This window comes from Salmo salar, chromosome ssa05 (assembly GCF_905237065.1).
Source record: "Salmo salar chromosome ssa05, Ssal_v3.1, whole genome shotgun sequence".
Taxonomy (NCBI): domain Eukaryota; kingdom Metazoa; phylum Chordata; class Actinopteri; order Salmoniformes; family Salmonidae; genus Salmo; species Salmo salar.
In genome coordinates this window covers 90866336-90878835 of record NC_059446.1, presented here as the reverse complement: position 1 = coordinate 90878835, position 12500 = coordinate 90866336, and the positions used below count along the sequence as shown (strand labels likewise).

Here is a 12500-nt window from a genome sequence, read left to right as displayed (position 1 = left end):
TGGAACATTGCTGCTATAACAGCCTCCACTCTTCTGGGAAGGCTTTCCACTAGATGTTGGAACATTGCTGCTATAACAGCCTCCACTCTTCTGGGAAGGCTTTCCACTAGATGTTGGAACATTGCTGCTATAACAGCCTCCACTCTTCTGGGAAGGCTTTCCACTAGATGTTGGAACATTGCTGTGGGGACTTGCTTCCATTCAGCCACAAGAGCATTAGTGAGGTCGGGTACTGATGTCGGGCGATTAGGCCTGGCTCGCAGTCAGCGTTCCAATTCACCCCAAAGGTGTTCGATGGGGTTGAGGTCAGGGCTCTGTGCAGGCCAGTCAATTTCTTCCTCGCCGCTCTCGACAAACCATTTCTGTATGGACCTCGCTTTGCGCACAGGGACATTGTCATGGTGAAACAGGAAAGGGCCTTCCCCAAACTGTTGCCACAAAGTTGGAAGCACAGAATAATCTAGAATGTCATTGTATGCTGTAGCGTTAAGATTTCCCTTCACTGGAACTGAGGGGCCCGAATCATGAAAAACAGCCCCTGACCATTATTCCTTCTCCACCAAACTTTACAGTTGGCACTATGCATTGGGGCAGGTAGCGTTCTCCTGGCATCCGCCAATCCCAGTTTTGTTCGTCGGACTGCCAGATGGTGAAGCTTGAGTGTTGGAACCGAGGACAGACAATTTTTACGCGCTTCGCGCTTTAGCGCTTGGCGGTCCCGTTCTGTGTGCTTGTGTGGCCTACCACTTTGCGGCTGAGCCGTTGTTGCTCCTAGACATTTCCACTTCACAATAACAGCACTTACAGTTGACCGGGGCAGCTCTAGCAGGGCAGAAATTACGAACTGACTTGTTGGAAAGGTGGCATCCTATGACGGTGCCACGTTGAAATTCACTGAGCTCTTCAGTAAGGCCATTCTATTACCAATGTTTGTCTATGGAGATTGCATGGCTGCGTGCTCGATTTTATACACCTGTCGGCAACAGGTGTGGCTGAAATAGCGGAATCCACTAATTTGAAGGGGTGTCCACATACTGCTGTGTTTATAGTGTATATAACCGTGTGGTGAGTTGACAATTCTATAACAAGTCTTAACAGTCAGGTTTTGAGTTGTGTTTGTGTTGTACAATATTGACAGTTCTCTTCAAGTCTGAACAGGTCTGCTACAATGCTAGATGCTGTCTGCAGAATGCAAGTCCGCCTGTTGACACTGCTTCTCTGTCTGCAGCACTGCTGCAACACCACAGCTAATGGTCACATTTAAACATTAGCTATAACTAGGTCACAATGTGTTAGCCACAAGCTAAAACCTCCATAATAGCTCCTATAACGTTCCCTGGGACTGGGAGAAAGTTCAGCTAAATGTCTGGTTGGGTTGTTTCCCATAGTGTTGTTCAGCTAAATGTCTGGTTGGGTTGTTTCCCATAGTGTTGTTCAGCTAAATGTCTGGTTGGGTTGTTTCCCATAGTGTTGTTCAGCTAAATGTCTGGTTGGGTTGTTTCCCATAGTGTTGTTCAGCTAAATGTCTGGTTGGGTTGTTTCCCATAGTGTTGTTTTGACGGTTCTGCTCTCTCTCTCTCTCTCTCTCTCTCTCTCTCTCTCTCTCTCTCTCTCTCTCTCTCTCTCTCTCACTCTCTCTCTCTCTCTCTCTCTCTCTCTCTCTCTCTCTCTCTCTCTCTCTCTCTCTCTCTCTCTCTCTCTCTCTCTCTCTCTCTCTCTCTCTCTCTCTCTCTCTCTCTCTCTCTCTCTCTCTCTCTCTCTCTCTCTCTCTCTCTCTCTCTCTCTCTCTCTCTCTCTCTCTCTCTCTCTCTCTCTCTCTCTCTCTCTCTCTCTCTCTCTCTCTCTCTCTCTCTCTCTCTCTCTCTCTCTCTCTCTCTCTCTCTCTCTCTCTCTCTCTCTCTCTCTCTCTCTCTCTCTCTCTCTCTCTCTCTCTCTCTCTCTCTCTCTCTCTCTCTCTCTCTCCGGGCCCCAGACAGAGGTCGGTTCAGACAGGAGACCCATGGAGGTTTCAGACAGACGGACAGATCATCTGAAAAGGAAACTGTCATAAACCTTGTCCCTATGACTACTTTTATTGGTGGAACTGGTTTTACTACGCGGCCGGGCCCCAGTGAGAGGAGAGCGGATTTGGTCCCTCGTGTGACATCTGTTCCCAAAACCACAGAATTCTTCACATAGCTAGCATCTCCCAGGCTTGGACAGGACCATGGCAGGCAGGGAGGGAGGTTGGCAGGGAGGGAGCGAGGGAGGGAGGCAGGCAGGCAAGCAGACAGACAGGGAGGGAGCGAGGCAGGCTAGCAGACAGACAGGGAGGGAGGGAGCGAGCGAGGAAGGGAGGCAGGCTAGCAGACAGACAGACAGGGAGGGAGGGAGGCAGGCTAGCAGACAGACAGACAGACAGACAGGGAGCGAGGGAGGGAGGCAGACAGGGGGGCGGGCAGGGAGGGAGGGAGGGAGGCTGTTAATGAGAAGGTTCCTGTCTATAGCCCTGTTTTCCTTGGGTCTGGCTCAGCTAGCTTTAGACTCAGCTGTCCTTGTGCTGTCTTTCCCTGTGCTGGGGGTCTGCTCCCCCTGTGTACATGACTGGCTCTGTTATCTTCCCTGTGCTGGGGGTCTCTCCCCCTGTGTACATGACTGGCTCTGTTATCTTCCCTGTGCTGGGGGTCTCTCCCCCTGTGTACATGACTGGCTCTGTTATCTTTCCCTGTGCTGGGGGTCTGCTCCCCCTGTGTACATGACTGGCTCTGTTATCTTCCCTGTGCTGGGGGTCTCTCCCCCTGTGTACATGACTGGCTCTGTTATCTTTCCCTGTGCTGGGGGTCTCTCCCCCTGTGTACATGACTGGCTCTGTTATCTTTCCTGTGCTGGGGGTCTCTCCCCCTGTGTACATGACTGGCTCTGTTATCTTTCCCTGTGCTGGGGGTCTCTCCCCTGTGTACATGACTGGCTCTGTTATCTTCCCTGTGCTGGGGGTCTGCTCCCCCTGTGTACAGGACTGGCTCTGTTATCTTTCCCTGTGCTGGGGGCCTCTCCCCCTGTGTACATGACTGGCTCTGTTATCTTCCCTGTGCTGGGGGCCTCTCCCCCTGTGTACAGGACTGGCTCTGTTATCTTTCCTGTGTTATGTGTTTGAACAGAGCAGAGCTGAACTGGTCTAGAGTATCCTACTCTGTCATCGGTTGCACCAAGGCTCTGGAAACACAGGAAACAGGCGTGAAAATATGTTTCTTCGCATTTCTGTCAGAGCACTCTTATTTCTCAGGTCAGACCTCGGTGAATAACTGTTCTCAGTTCACCAGACCTCGGTGAATAACTGTTCTCAGGTCAGACCTCGGTGAATAACTGTTCTCAGGTCAGACCTCGGTGAATAACTGTTCTCAGGTCAGACCTCGGTGAATAACTGTTCTCAGGTCAGACCTCGGTGAATAACTGTTCTCAGGTCAGTCAGACCTCGGTAAATAACTGTTCTCAGGTCAGACCTCTGTGAATAACTGTTCTCAGGTCAGACCTCGGTGAATAACTGTTCTCAGGTCAGACCTCGGTGAATAACTGTTCTCAGGTCAGACCTCGGTGAATAACTGTTCTCAGGTCAGTCAGACCTCGGTGAATAACTGTTCTCAGGTCAGACCTCGGTAAATAACTGTTCTCAGGTCAGACCTCGGTGAATAACTGTTCTCAGGTCAGACCTCGGTGAATAACTGTTCTCAGTTCACCAGACCTCGGTGAATAACTGTTCTCAGTTCACCAGACCTCGGTGAATAACTGTTCTCAGGTCAGACCTCGGTGAATAACTGTTCTCAGTTCACCAGACCTCGGTGAATAACTGTTCTCAGGTCAGACCTCGGTGAATAACTGTTCTCAGGTCAGACCTCGGTGAATAACTGTTCTCAGGTCAGACCTCGGTGAATAACTGTTCTCAGGTCAGACCTCGGTGAATAACTGTTCTCAGTTCACCAGACCTCGGTGAATAACTGTTCTCAGGTCAGACCTCGGTGAATAACTGTTCTCAGGTCAGGTAAACATCTGGGCTATTTACTCCATTTGAGCAGAACCGCAGCAGGTCTTCAAATAGAGGAGAAGTGAAGGAGCAGCATAAATAACTAGATCCCACAGGCTGGCTGGGTCTGTGTCCAGAAATGGAACCACCCTGTTTCATATGTAGTGCACTACTTTAGACCAGAGCCCCCATATGCTATATAGGGAATAGGGCACCATTTAGGGGACACACCCTGGGTGTATTCTGTTTAAAAGACGCTGAAACAGAACAGGGGGGAGAAACAGGGCATGTCTCCTTGTCAAAAACAGGATGCGTTGGGTTTGTTGAGTCAGCTTCTCTGCAGGGTCCCGGGTCCGATCCCTGCCCTAGCTGGGTTTCCTGTCCGATCGGGACCGGGGTTCCATTCTGGCCTCTCCATTTCCTGTGGGTCCACAGAGCGATTCAGGACTCTGACGTACTGAATGACCTTACTGTAACAGGCTCGTACTGTAACTCTGTAACACTCCAGTCAAGGACCTTGTACTGTACTGGTCTAACCAAGCTGTTGATGGCACTCTGTGATCTCTCCTGGAGGATTTACCTCTACCTGACTGGGTGTTCCTGAACTCTGTGACCTCTCCTGGAGGATATACCTCTACCTGACTGGGTGTTCCTGAACTCTGTGACCTCTCCTGGAGGATATACCTCTACCTGACTGGGTGTTCCTGAACTCTGTGACCTCTCCTGGAGGATATACCTCTACCTGACTGGGTGTTCCTGAACTCTGTGACCTCTCCTGGAGGATATACCTCTACCTGACTGGGTGTTCCTGAACTCTGTGACCTCTCCTGGAGGATTTACCTCTACCTGACTGGGTGTTCCTGAACTCTGTGACCTCTCCTGGAGGATTTACCTCTACCTGACTGGGTGTTCCTGAACTCTGTGACCTCTCCTGGAGGATATAACTCTACCTGACTGGGTGTTCCTGAACTCTGTGACCTCTCCTGGAGGATTTACCTCTACCTGACTGGGTGTTCCTGAACTCTGTGACCTCTCCTGGAGGATATAACTCTACCTGACTGGGTGTTCCTGAACTCTGTGACCTCTCCTGCAGGATGTAACACACTGCCCTGTGAATCCTATTCCTTTAGATAGGGTCATTTTTGCATGGGCTCAGTTTGAGAAATCTTATATCTGGCGTTCTGCTTGTCTCTACTGAAGGTCTTCAGTCTGTGCCCTTGTGTCTCCCTTCACTGGTCCTAGAACAGCTGTTAGTTAACAGTATGCACCTGTCACAGTACCAGAGACTGGTCCTAGAACAGCTGTTAGTTAACACTATGAACCTGTCACAGCACCACAGACTGGTCCTAGAACAGCTGTTAGTTAACAGCATGAACCTGTAACAGCACCACAGACTGGTCCTAGATCAGCTGTTAGTTAACAGCATGGACCTGTCACAGCACCACAGACTGGTCCTAGAACAGCTGTTAGTTAACAGCATGGACCTGTCACAGCATTACAGACTGGTCCTAGATCAGGTATTATAATTGTGAACCTGACAGAGCACCAGTAAACTGGTTCTAGATCAGATGTTAGCTACATTTTTTTTTTAAACGAGTGGACCTGACACCGTCAGCACCAGTAGATTGTGGGACCATCAGATTCACTGTTCCTAGATCAGATGTTAGTTAACACTATGAACCTGACACAGACAGCACTACATACTGTGGTATCTGTTCCTAGATCAGATGTTAGTTAACACTATGAACCTGACACAGACAGCACTACATACTGTGGTATCTGTTCCTAGATCAGATGTTAGTTAACACTATGAACCTGACACAGACAGCACTACATACTGTGGTATCTGTTCCTAGATCAGATGTTAGTTAACACTATGAACCTGACACAGACAGCACTACATACTGTGGTATCTGTTCCTAGATCAGATGTTATTTAACACTATGAACCTGACACAGACAGCACTACATACTGTGGTATCTGTTCCTAGATCAGATGTTAGTTAACACTATGAACACAGACAGCACTACATACTGTGGTATCTGTTCCTAGATCAGATGTTAGTTAACACTATGAACACAGACAGCACTACATACTGTGGTATCTGTTCCTAGATCAGATGTTAGTTAACACTATGAACCTGACACAGACAGCACTACATACTGTGGTATCTGATCCTAGATCAGATGTTAGTTAACACTATGAACACAGACAGCACTACATACTGTGGTATCTGTTCCTAGATCAGATGTTAGTTAACACTATGAACACAGACCGAACTACATACTGTGAAACCATCATATTTTGCAGCTGTTGTGAGTTCAGTTTCATGAGGTCTGGAAGATATCCCAGAACTTAGTTTTTTTATACTCTTTGGCCCGGGCGGAGTGATCTTTCAATTTCCTCAACTGTTTTTCGGAGTGATAACGTAATAAAACTAATTGGAGTTGTAATGTTTTGAATGGTTGTGGATTTCTGAGGTTTGGCCTAATTGCTTGTTAGTGAAAGTTTGTTGGTACCAGTAATGATCACAAGAGAAGTGCCAGGCCACAGCTTTGTTCCCAAACAAGAATCATCAAAACATATATTTTATATTCTTCATATTCAGCACGTCTGTTTCCAGTTCCTTAAATCTAACCCCTACTGTAACATAACATTACAACATCTCTATGTATTAACTCTGTCCCCTACTGTAACATAACATTACAACAGCTCTCTGTATTAACTCTGTCCCCTACTGTAACATAACATTACAACAGCTCTCTGTATTAACTCTGTCCCCTACTGTAACATAACATTACAACATCTCTCTGTATTAACTCTGTCCCCTACTGTAACATAACATTACAACATCTCTCTGTATTAACTCTGTCCCCTACTGTAACATAACATTACAACATCTCTCTGTATTAACTCTGTCCCCCACTGTAACATTACAACATCTCTCTGTATTAACTCTGTCCCCTACTGTAACATAACATTACAACAGCTCTCTGTATTAACTCTGTCCCCTACTGTAACATTACAACAGCTCTCTGTATTAACTCTGTCCCCTACTGTAACATAACATTACAACATCTCTCTGTATTAACTCTGTCCCCCACTGTAACATAACATTACAACAGCTCTCTGTATTAACTCTGTCCCCTACTGTAACATAACATTACAACAGCTCTCTGTATTAACTCTGTCCCCTACTGTAACATTACAACAGCTCTCTGTATTAACTCTGTCCCCTACTGTAACATAACATTACAACATCTCTCTGTATTAACTCTGTCCCCTACTGTAACATTACAACAGCTCTCTGTATTAACTCTGTCCCCTACTGTAACATAACATTACAACAGCTCTCTGTATTAACTCTGTCCCCCACTGTAACATTACAACATCTCTCTGTATTAACTCTGTCCCCCACTGTAACATAACATTACATGCTGTATGTATCCATGGCCTCATATGATGCAGTTTGAAGCATAGCTCTACACTGTAGATGTTTTACTATCATAAAAACGGGTGTTTTTCACATGTTATTGGTCACATACACATGGTTAGCAGATGTTAATGTGAGTGTAGCGAAACGCTTGTGACTTGACAGTTGATGGCTGTGGTTTGTGGTGTTGATTTGTTTGGCTGTGTTTGTTTGTGTTACAGATGTAAGTTGATTGGTTGTCTCTCTGTGTGTTCCAGAGGTGATCTAATTGGTTGTCTCTCTCTGTGTGTTCCAGAGGTGATCTAATTGGTTGTCTCTCTGTGTTCCAGAGGTGATCTAATTGGTTGTCTCTGTGTGTTCCAGAGGTGATCTAATTGGTTGTCTCTCTGTGTGTTCCAGAGGTGATCTAATTGGTTGTCTCTGTGTGTTCCAGAGGTGATCTAATTGGTTGTCTCTCTCTGTGTTCCAGAGGTGATCTAATTGGTTGTCTCTCTGTGTGTTCCAGAGGTGATCTAATTGGTTGTCTCTGTGTTCCAGAGGTGATCTAATTGGTTGTCTCTCTGTATGTTCCAGAGGTGATCTAATTGGTTGTCTCTGTGTGTTCCAGAGGTGATCTAATTGGTTGTCTCTCTGTGTGTTCCAGAGGTGATCTAATTGGTTGTCTCTCTGTGTGTTCCAGAGGTGATCTAATTGGTTGTCTCTCTGTGTGTTCCAGAGGTGATCTAATTGGTTGTCTCTGTGTGTTCCAGAGGTGATCTAATTGGTTGTATCTCTCTGTGTGTTCCAGAGGTGATCTAATTGGTTGTCTCTCTCTGTGTGTTCCAGAGGTGATCTAATTGGTTGTCTCTCTGTGTGTTCCAGAGGTGATCTAATTGGTTGTCTCTCTCTGTGTGTTCCAGAGGTAATCTAATTGGTTGTCTCTGTGTGTTCCAGAGGTGATCTAATTGGTTGTATCTCTGTGTGTTCCAGAGGTGATCTAATTGGTTGTCTCTCTGTGTGTTCCAGAGGTGATCTAATTGGTTGTCTCTGTGTGTTCCAGAGGTGATCTAATTGGTTGTCTCTGTGTGCTCCAGAGGTGATCTAATTGGTTGTCTCTCTGTGTGTTCCAGAGGTGATCTAATTGGTTGTCTCTCTGTGTGTTCCAGAGGTGATCTAATTGGTTGTATCTCTCTGTGTGTTCCAGAGGTGATCTAATTGGTTGTCTCTCTGTATGTTCCAGAGGTGATCTAATTGGTTGTCTCTCTGTGTGTTCCAGAGGTGATCTAATTGGTTGTCTCTCTGTGTGTTCCAGAGGTGATCTAATTGGTTGTCTCTGTGTGTTCCAGAGGTGATCTAATTGGTTGTCTCTGTGTGTTCCAGAGGTGATCTAATTGGTTGTCTCTCTGTATGTTCCAGAGGTGATCTAATTGGTTGTCTCTGTGTGTTCCAGAGGTGATCTAATTGGTTGTCTCTCTGTGTGTTCCAGAGGTGATCTAATTGGTTGTCTCTGTGTGTTCCAGAGGTGATCTAATTGGTTGTCTCTCTGTGTGTTCCAGAGGTGATCTAATTGGTTGTCTCTGTGTGCTCCAGAGGTGATCTAATTGGTTGTCTCTCTCTGTGTGTTCCAGAGGTGATCTAATTGGTTGTCTCTGTGTGTTCCAGAGGTGATCTAATTGGTTGTCTCTCTGTGTGTTCCAGAGGTGATCTAATTGGTTGTCTCTCTGTGTGTTCCAGAGGTGATCTAATTGGTTGTCTCTGTGTGTTCCAGAGGTGATCTAATTGGTTGTCTCTCTCTGTGTGTTCCAGAGGTGATCTAATTGGTTGTCTCTGTGTGTTCCAGAGGTGATCTAATTGGTTGTCTCTCTGTGTGTTCCAGAGGTGATCTAATTGGTTGTCTCTGTGTTCCAGAGGTGATCTAATTGGTTGTCTCTCTGTGTGTTCCAGAGGTGATCTAATTGGTTGTCTCTCTCTGTGTGTTCCAGAGGTGATCTAATTGGTTGTCTCTGTGTGTTCCAGAGGTGATCTAATTGGTTGTCTCTCTCTGTGTGTTCCAGAGGTGATCTAATTGGTTGTCTCTCTCTGTGTGTTCCAGAGGTGATCTAATTGGTTGTCTCTCTCTGTGTGTTCCAGAGGTGATCTAATTGGTTGTCTCTCTGTGTGTTCCAGAGGTGATCTAATTGGTTGTCTCTCTGTGTGTTCCAGAGGTGATCTAATTGGTTGTCTCTCTGTGTGTTCCAGAGGTGATCTAATTGGTTGTCTCTCTGTGTGTTCCAGAGGTGATCTAATTGGTTGTCTCTCTCTGTGTGTTCCAGAGGTGATCTAATTGGTTGTCTCTCTGTGTGTTCCAGAGGTGATCTAATTGGTTGTCTCTCTCTGTGTGTTCCAGAGGTGATCTAATTGGTTGTCTCTCTCTGTGTGTTCCAGAGGTGATCTAATTGGTTGTCTCTCTGTGTGTTCCAGAGGTGATCTAATTGGTTGTCTCTCTCTGTGTGTTCCAGAGGTGAAGGACTATGAGCCTCCATATGGCTGTAAAGTTCAGATGCACCCTGGTGTGGAGAGCATGAAGGATCACCTCCTCAGGGACAGAGGAAGACCTGAGATCCCAGACAGCTGGATCAACCACCAGGTACACACACACACACACACACACACACACACACACACACACACACACACACACACACACACACACACACACACACACACACACACACACACACACACACACACACACACACACACACACACACACACACACACACACACACACACACACACACACACACACACACACACACACACACACACACACAGAGCTGAGATACCAGACAGCTGGATCAACCACCAGGTAACAGACTGGGAGAGACACACACACATACACACACACACTCTTTCTTTCTTTCTCTTTCTCTCTCTCTCTCTCTCTCTCTCTCTCTCTCGCTGTCTCTCTCTCTCTCTCTCTCTCTCTCTGTCTCTCTCTCTCTCTCCCTCCTCTCTCTCACTCTCTCAACCTACCTACCTCTCTCTCTCTTCCTTTCTTTCCCTCTCTCTCTCTGTCTTTCTCATTCACTCACACACATCACATCAGATCCTATGTGTATGTCTCAGTGCTCAGTCGATGGGTTATAATTCTCTGTTGTCTACCTCCTCCTACAGGGCATAGCCATCGTGTGTGGTTCCATAGAGGAGTGTTGGGACCACGACCCGGAGGCCAGGCTCACAGCCCAGTGTGTTGCCGAACGCTTCAGCGAGATAGAAGACGAGATGGAAAAACTGTCCAGTCGCAGCAGCTCCGATGAGAAGATACCAGCGGAGGAACTGAAGATACCGACGCTACCTGAAGAAGAACGACAGATGATAGCAGGACAGATAGACGAGGTGAAAGTAGCGGTGGAGAGCTCTGTGAGCGATGAGAAGTGAGGGAAGGGAGAGAGGACATGGAACTGAGGACTAGAATGTCAGTATGTCACAAACACACAACTCGCGTTGCTATAGGAACTAAACAGCCACACCCAAACAAACAGCCCACACCTGGAAGATAGCCAGGACAGTGGATGTACTGTATTACTATACTGTACTGCTGATACTCTTTTGTATTGTATTACCAGAATGCATACAGTATTTATACTGTATAAAATAAGTATGTACACTTTACAGTATTTGGATGTACTGTACTGTATTATATTGGATGTTTCCCACTGAAGATAGCTCTCCCTTTGACTGAGAGGACAGGACATGACAATGGAAGAGTTTATAACCAAAGACTGAGATTACAGGACATGACAATGGAAGAGATTATAACCAAAGACTGAGATTACAGGACGTGACAGTGGAAGAGATTATAACCAAAGACTGAGATTACAGGACATGGCAATGGAAGAGATTATAACCAAAGACTGAGATTACAGGCCATGACAATGGAAGGGTTTATAACCAAAGACTGAAATTACAGGACATGACAATGGAAGAGTTTATAACCAAAGACTGAGATTACAGGACATGGCAATGGAATGGTTTATAACCAAAGACTGAGATTACAGGACATGACAATGGAAGGGTTTATAACCAAAGACTGAGATTACAGGACATGGCAATGGAAGAGATTATAACCAAAGACTGAGATTACAGGACATGACAATGGAAGAGATTATAACCAAAGACTGAAATTACAGGACATGGCAATGGAAGGGTTTATAACCAAAGACTGAGATTACAGGACATGGCAATGGAAGAGATTATAACCAAAGACTGAGATTACAGGACATGACAATGGAAGAGATTATAACCAAAGACTGAGATTACAGGACATGGCAATGGAAGAGATTATAACCAAAGACTGAGATTACAGGACATGAAAATGGAAGAGATTATAACCAAAGACTGAGATTACAGGACATGGCAATGGAAGAGATTATAACCAAAGACTGAGATTACAGGACATGGCAATGGAAGAGATTATAACCAAAGACTGAGATTACAGGACATGGCAATGGAAGAGATTATAACCAAAGACTGAGATTACAGGACATGACAATGGAAGGGTTTATAACCAAAGACTGAGATTACAGGACGTGACAATGGAAGGGTTTATAACCAAAGACTGAGATTACAGGACGTGACAATGGAAGAGTTTATAACCAAAGACTGAGATTACAGGACATGGCAATGGAAGAGATTATAACCAAAGACTGAGATTACAGGACATGGCAATGGAAGAGATTATAACCAAAGACAATAGCACTTTATCTGAGATGATAGCTATGTATACCAGAGGGTGGGGTTGATGCAGCACCACATACATGTCTAATATGTATACAGTCTATGGTTCTGGGGTAATGTTCCTGTATTCTAACATGTTGGGGGAATGGGGTAATGTAGTCTAACATGTTGGGGGAATGGGGTAATGTTCCTGTATTCTAACATGTTGGGGGAATGGGGTAATGTTCCTGTAGTCTAACATGTTTGGGGAATGGGGTAATGTAGTCTAACATGTTGGGGGAGTGGGGTAATGTTCCTGTATTATAACATGTTGGGGGAATGGGGTAATGTTTCTGTAGTCTAACATGTTGGGGGAATGGGGTAATGTTCCTG

The 12500-nt window shown here is 45.8% G+C and overlaps 1 pseudogene; it reads left to right on the top strand.

The window, feature by feature from the left end:
* The window catches only part of LOC123743223 (TGF-beta receptor type-2-like), a 70723-nt pseudogene that overhangs the window by 57377 nt on the left and 846 nt on the right, over window positions 1-12500 (top strand).